Raw genomic sequence first — 7,771 nt, 5'->3', positions numbered from 1 at the left:
TGAGACCAAAATAATATTCTCTTATATTGTCTTCTAAAAGTTTAAAAATGCTATCCTTCAAACCTTACTTATCTTAGAGTGAATTTCATTGCTGAGGTGAAGGAGGAATCTAACTTCATTTCCCCCCTAAGGATAACCAACTGTCCAAGATTATCATTTATTGACTATTCTATCCTTTCTCCCATGGCTTTGCAGGGGAACCACACTGGCCAGGGTTACCCTTTGTTTTTTCTTCTTCAAAATTGTCTCATTCGTCCTTGGTCCTGACTCTTCTTCATACAAACACTGAGAGTAAACCAAGGAGCAAGGTCTTCCTCTGTCCATTTCTTCATGTTGTAGAATTTCCACTTTTTCCTCAGGAAACTTCATGCATTGCTTGTGACACGTGACCACAGATGCACGGACCAAGTGAGGGAGCCATCACGGTATTATCAGCTATATTAATTTTATCATTCTGGCATATAAAATTGTGCCTTGTTATTTTAGGTTGCATTTCCCCAATTACTAATGATTTTGAACATCTTTTCGCATATTTATTAGCCATATAGGTCTCTCTTCTCTGAATTTCCCATTCATATTCTTTTTAAATAATAAATTTCTGATCCCATCATCTGACTAAATCAGAATTTCTGGAGATGAAGCCTGAAAGTTTTTTTATACAGTGCCCTGCCCCTGGCTGGTTTGGCTCAGTGGATAGAGCATCAACCTGCAGACTGAAGGGTCCCAGGTTCGATTCCAGTAGAGGGCACATCCCTATAGATCCTCAGTAGGGAGTGTGCAGGGATATATATATATATATATATATATATATCACAAAAAACAAAAAAGTATGCTGTATAATTCTGTTGTACTTCCAAGTTTGAGAACCAGAGTAACTAACTCAGCTTGAGCAAAAGGCATCGTTGTTCTAGGAGTGACATTAGATTTTATGGCCTCTAGGTGGCGCTCAGGCTTCTCCCTTCCCCATCTACCACTTCACCACTCAGATTTCCAGGTAGGACTTGCAACACTCCATAACCCCAGGGCCAAATCCTACTGGCCTGTCTTTGAATGGCTTGTGAGCAGGGAATGGCTTTTAAATGAACTTTAGATGGTTGAAACAAATCAAAAGAAAATATTCTGTAACACATGAAAATTATATGAAATTCAAATTTCAGTGTCCTTATTGGAATACAGCCATGCCCATTATCTGTGTAGTATTAGCTGTGTATGTATTATCTGTAGTAGCAGTTGTACTACAATGGCAGAGCTGAGTAGAGTAATGCCCCTTAACCACGATTTTGCTTTCCGCAATTTCAGGTCAATCATGATTTGAAAATATTAAATGGAAAATTCCAGACATAAACAATGAATACGTTTTAAATTGCATGCTGCTCTGAGCAGCATGATGACATCTTATGCCACCATCCCACCTGGATGTGAATCATTTGTCCAGTGTCTCCACACTATATATGCTACCCACCTATTAGTCACTTGCTAGTAGTAGCCGCCTCAGTTATCATATCCACTGTCACAGTATTGCAGTGCTTGTGTTCAAGCAACCCCTATTTTACTTAAAAAGGCCCCAAAGTGAAAGAGTAGTGATACTGGCAATCCGGATATGACAAAGAGAAGCAATAAGTACTTTCTTTAAATGAAAAGGTGGAAGTTCCCAACTTAATAAAGAAAGAAAAAAGATTGTATGCCGAGGTTGCTAAGATCTACAGGGAAAATGAATCTTCTATCTACTCGGTACTATCTGTGGTTTAAGCATTCACTCGAGGTCTTAGAATGTACCCCTCCACAGATAGGGGTGACTAGTGTACTTGCAACAGAACCTGTGTGGCCCACAAAGCCTAAATATTTACTATCTGGCCCTTTGCTGAAATAGTTTGCCACCATTAGTCTACAGTGATTGGCAAGGCTGTAATTGGGTCATGGAACTGGGATGGTACCTGCACAAAGGCCTGAGTCCAAACAGTGACTCTCCCCTGTAACTTTGAAAGTCTCTAATAAGGCTCTTGGGGCTCTAAGGGCCTCGGGTCAGAACCGTTTAAAACTGTTTGCAGTCCCCAGCCCCTCCTGCTTTACCACATCAAACTTTACTAAAATGTAATATATAGGCAACTTCAGAGTTGCGCTGGAGAGCAGTTTTTCCCAGGTGACAGAACATGAATCACATTTTGTAGACATTTTAATTAAAAATGCGCCACTTAGAGGAGTGTTCTGGGTTCCATTCAGAGTCCAGGACTCAGAAACCAGATGCTTGCATTCAAATCCTGGGCCTACCACTTTCTTGGCAGAGTGACCGACCACGATGTGCCTCAGTTTCCCCACCTGTAGCATGGAGATAGAAGTAACAGGACCAGAGGGATGCTGAGGAGCAAATGAGTCAGTGAGAGAGAAGCTCTCAGAACAGAGCCCCGGGCACAGCCAGCACACAGAGTTGTTTGCCAACATTTCAATTTCATTTTGTAGTTCTCTCTTCATAATTCAGAGCCTATAAAATTTTCAAGTTCGTTCTCACACACTTTTTGTAACAGGCCCTTGAAAGTCCATTGGACCACATGCGCTGTGTCTGTGGTACTGAATGGTCTATCTGTGCCCATCTTTAGGGAGCAGCGATCTCCTTGCTATTCTGAGTGTGTGCTTTCCTTGGGTTTCCTTCTTGTTTGGTTCACCCTTATTCACCATCAGAGAAACAAGACTGAAATTAGGGTTACACCCTTTGGAGAAAAAGACCAGGAAAGACATCAGACCTGTGTTTGTCCTAACCCTTGGCTTGGGACTCCATGAAGTCAGCTTACTTCACCAGGAGTCAGCATCGAAGCAGTCAGATCATTAGGATGTGCTGTTCTATAGGGTGTGTAGGTTTAGAGGCCTGGGTGCTAGTCCGGACATTAATATTCAAAATGTTTCTTCAAGGAGTATATCCTATAGTAAAATAATACATCTGACCACCACCATCTCTGACTGTGTGGATCTTCTAGATCTCATTAGCTTGAACTTCTTAGGCTGGAGACCTGGTCCTTTGCTAGCCAGTCCTCCCTCAGACGGGGCGAGATGCTACTATCTTCCTGCAGCCGAGGCACTCTCTGTACTGGAGAGACCTTTACAAGGGTCTTTGGGAGCTTAATCGCTGTGTTGTTCTGTTTCCCTTTTCTGTCTGTTATATTTAGGTAGACTTCAAACCAACAATAACCCTAGTTGACACGATTTTAAACCAAATCATTTTTCAAGTGCTCCTTCTCATGCTCCCCCCCTGTAAATCTGATGTTACTGGGTAATGAAGAGTATCTTTGTAAGCAAGTGAGAGACCTCCCTCTACTGGGCAGACATGCAACTGCTGCCCATATTTAGAATGAAGAAGACTTGTTTTTATGTTCTATATTGAAAAGGAAAATAATTTATGTCTTTGAAAAAACAAAAGCTTAACAATACAGTTGGTCTTGCTCTAGGATGCATTGTCACCAGGCCTCTGCTTCTCTGCTGTCCTTCTCCCTTTGCCCAAAGCAGCTGCATGAGTTTTGCAATGACCAAAACAACACCAGGCTGTTGTCAGCTTTTTCGGTGCAATGACGTGAAGAACTGATGCAGTCCCAGCAGGCAGGGACCAAGTGCCCTTAACTTGGTCTTAATGGAGGAGCTTATTCTAGAGCCAATTCGACTGTAAATTCAGGCTGTGCACCTGTTCAGATGGGCGCTGAGTTCCGCGGCTTCCTAATGTAGGGCAGTTTGTAATGCCTTATCTAGGGAGAAATTCTGTAGCTTTTTACAGCTGTTCTCATGACTTCCCTCTCCCCCCATAATGCTTTTTCCTCATTCTTAACAAACAGGTGTTGGCTGGGCAGATGGAACAGCATGTTCATGGGTTGAGAGGTAGGAACAATGGGCTATATTGTGGCCATCTTCCATGAACTCAAACTAACTAGAATACTGGGATGCAGAAGAGAGTGCTGGCGAGGTGAGCTGGGTACAGGCTGAGCACGTCTTTTAGGTTGACTTTGGAATTCATCCTGAGACAAGGGTCACAACCTTAAAAGCCCACATGAAACAGATACATTTGAAAGTGACCCAAACAGCTGAGTGGAGGCGGGAGAGAAATGGATCCATTCAAAGGTCACAACTATAATATTTCCAGCCAATGGTGGCCATGTGCAAGTAATTTTTTCAAACAAATCTATTTTTTTCTAAATTTAGGCAATGAATTAAAACCCCTCACAGTTCAGGCTACCTTGTGAGAAAAGTCAGTAAGCTATCGGGACAGACAGTGACAGGGGGTCTAAATTAGGGTTTGGTCCGTGAAAACTAAGCCATTTCTGTTGTTTTGTTCCTAGAGTCATCACTACCTGGTTAGTTCTTTTTACGGCAGATTTTGAGAATGGTAAGGGGTGAGTTCCTAGCTTGGCAGAAACCACTCAGCTTCTCCTCAACATGTCTTGTCTAACCATAGAAGTAAGTCTAGTGTTTATGACAAACCTCTTTTTGTCTGACTGTGGACCAGTGACTATGCACACAGTGGGTGCTCAGTCCACACGGAATAAGTAGATTAATGCAAGAATGCTTCACGTTCTCTGTTGAAAAATACAATCTTTTGGATTAGATTAAACCCTTCACCTTCCCCTATTATGACAGATGGCTAGAAAATAAAAATTTATATTTCCAGCTCATGGCGGACTCAATTATATGCCAAAAGAGGGCGCTGAAACCTTTTCTTTTTATGTGGGAGGAAGGGTAGCTGGTGAGAAGAAATTTCAGGATGGGCTGCCTTTGCAGGCTCTTGGGAATAGTGTCCATATCAGAGTAGCAGTACTTGGAGCAACAATGAAGTAACACTCTCAAGGAAGTGAGAGAGATGGTCTTCTTGGAAAGGGGGTTCTGTTGTTAGACCACGCTGCTTGGGGGGACACTTTCTTTTGCTCACTCATCCAACGTGCCAAACCCTCTGGTCAGGTGCCAGGAGTGTGGCAGCTGCCCAGGCCCTTATAAGCAAATAGTCATAACACAGAGCAATGAGCGATGGAAGGGAAGATGCAGCAGGGTGTTTGGGGAACTCTTATGAGGGTGGATGGGAGTCCTGAAGGTGTTTCGTGATTAAGTGAAAGTGATCCAAGAGAAGATAATTTGGGGGGATAGATGGGGTGGGTAGGGGAAGTGTACCAAGAATAAGGAAGAACCCAGCCAGTGTGGCTCAGTGGTTGAACATCAACCTATGAACCAGAAGGTCACGGTTCGATTCCAAGTCAGGACACATGCCCTGGTTGTGGGCTTGATCCCCAGTGTGGGGCATGCAGGAGGCAACCGATCAATGATTCTCTCTCATCATTGATGTTTCTATCTCTACCCTATCTCTTCCTTTCTGAAATCAATAAGAATATATTTTGAAAAGAGAGAGAGAGAGAATAAGGAAGAGTTTACTCAAAATCCAGAAGGTGAGAGCAGTCCTAGTCTGTCCCTGGAAGGAAAAGAAGTTGATTCTAGCTAGAGTTTAGAGTGTAAAAGGGAAATTGTAATTTTTGAGGCTAGAGCAGGGGTGGGCAAACTTTTTGACTCGAGGGCCACAATGGGTTCTTAAACTGGACTGGAGGGCCGGAACAAAAGCATGGATGGAGTGTTTGTGTGAACTAATATAAATTCAAAGTCAACATCATTACATAAAAGGGTACGGTCTTTTTTTTTTTTAGTTTTATTCATTTCAAATGGGCCGGATCCGACCTGCGGGCCGTAGTTTGCCTATGGCTGAGCTAGAGTCATAATTGGGCTATAGATCCTGCAGGACCTTGTGACCACATTAAGGAGTTTGAACTTTGTCATAAGAACAATGAGACACCATAGAATTTTAATCAAGAAACTCATCAAGGGATTCACACAGTCACGCTTACATGACATACATTGTAGAAAGGTCACTTTCTGGGAAGGAGCATGACCGAATTGGAACAAGCTGGAAGCAGAGGGATCAATTAGGAGAGGGACAGCGGACAGTGGCCTGGAGTAGCAGAGTGGCAGTGGAGTTAGAGAGAACTAAGTAGATGTGAAGGGTTTTTTGTTGTTGTTGTTGAGTGTCACTTCGGATTACTGGTCTGCCTCCTGTGTGCAGGTAGTTATTGCGAAACCTGTTTCCCCGTATGGCTGTGATCTCCTTGACCACCGTCTCACTCATCTTGGTTTCCTAGCAAAGTGCTGACCTCATGGAAGGACAAAAATTTATTAATGGTTGGTGTGTAAATTAATAAGCATGTAAATGAACACCCTGTTTTATCCCTGGTAATAGGGATGAAAAATGCAGTCCTGAAAACAGGATATGGTCACTGTACCTGGTCCCAGAGGAATTAAAGGTGAGATAGACTAGATGTCCATGAGGCATAATGTAAGCTGGTAGGATGCCCCAGAGATTTATCACTTCGGGAGTTAGAAAAGAAGAACGAGTGGTCTCCGTGCAGACTGGACCTTCCTCACCCCTCTCTTCACCCTGGAAGGAAACTCCGCTTACAGGCTACTAACACAGGACTTTTCCTGGCAGGCTTTGTGGAAACTATCCCCATATGGTCAGCTAAACTGTGTAGAACCATAAATGCCACTTAAAACATTTCTTAGATTTAATGAGCTCCCACAGTGTTATATGGCAACCTTAGGGAGAGAGACTTTTTGGCAAGGGTTAGGGCTTAGAGGCTCAGCAATCTGGAGTGTGGGTTATATTATCCATGTGGCAAAACCTCTGAATGCCAGGGTGACATTACCCGTGAAGCAGCTCTTTATTCCCTATCCTGTAGAGAGGAAAGCTACACTTCAACTCCAAACTGAACCAGCGAATTCTCACTAAGTCAGTTAGGACTCTGGCATGCTAATGAGACGGCCAGTCTAGATGAGCTTAAATAGGGAAGGGGAAATTCTTGCAAGAGTGTCAGACTGTCTCATGGAACCCAAGAATGAAGATGCAGTGACTGGAATGACCACGCCCCAAAGCGCTCTGGTTCACCAACTGTACCTTCCTGCTTCTCAGCAGTTTTAATCTTCTCTACTTTGTTTCTTTTGTGGATCAACATCTCTCCTTGTATGTGAGCAGGTTTTTCTTTTTAACAGTTTTGAAATTTTATTTTTAAAAGTATTATACCACAACTTCTTCATATATACAATGGAATACTACTCAGTCATAAGAAAAGATGGCATACTGATATTTGTGACAACATGAATGGATCTTGAGAATATCATGCTAAACAAAATGAATCAGACAGAAGAAATCAAGAACCATATGATTTCACTCATCTGTGGGATATAAAACTGAAAGCAACAAGTGACCCAAAACACCAATCAGAAAGAATGTACACACCCTTATGTTCAAGGTAGGGCATTTACAATAGCTAAGATCTAGAATTAGCGCATCAGTAGATGAGTGGATAAAAAAGCTGTGGTACATTTACACCATGGAATACTATGCAGCAGTGAAATGGAAGGATCCCTTACCCTTTGAGACCAAATGGAGGGACCTGGAGAATATTATGCTAAGTGAAATAAGCCAGCCAGAGAAAGACAAGTAGCATGTGATCTCACTCATATGTGGATTCTAACGAACAAAATAAACTGATGAACAAAATAGATCCAGAGACATAGAAGCATAGAACAGACTGCGGAATCTCAGAGGGAGGGTGGGGAGGGTGGATAGGTGGAAAGTGATCAACCAAAGAACTTATATGCATAACCCAAGGATACAGATAATAGGGTGGTGAAGGGGTGGGACTAGAAGGAGTCAATGGGGGAGGAAGGGGCCATATGCAATACTTTCAACAATAGAGAT

Source organism: Myotis davidii, unplaced genomic scaffold (genome assembly GCF_000327345.1).
Source record: "Myotis davidii unplaced genomic scaffold, ASM32734v1 scaffold210, whole genome shotgun sequence".
In the NCBI taxonomy this organism is placed as follows: Eukaryota; Metazoa; Chordata; class Mammalia; order Chiroptera; family Vespertilionidae; genus Myotis; species Myotis davidii.
This window is presented reverse-complemented; position numbering follows the sequence as displayed.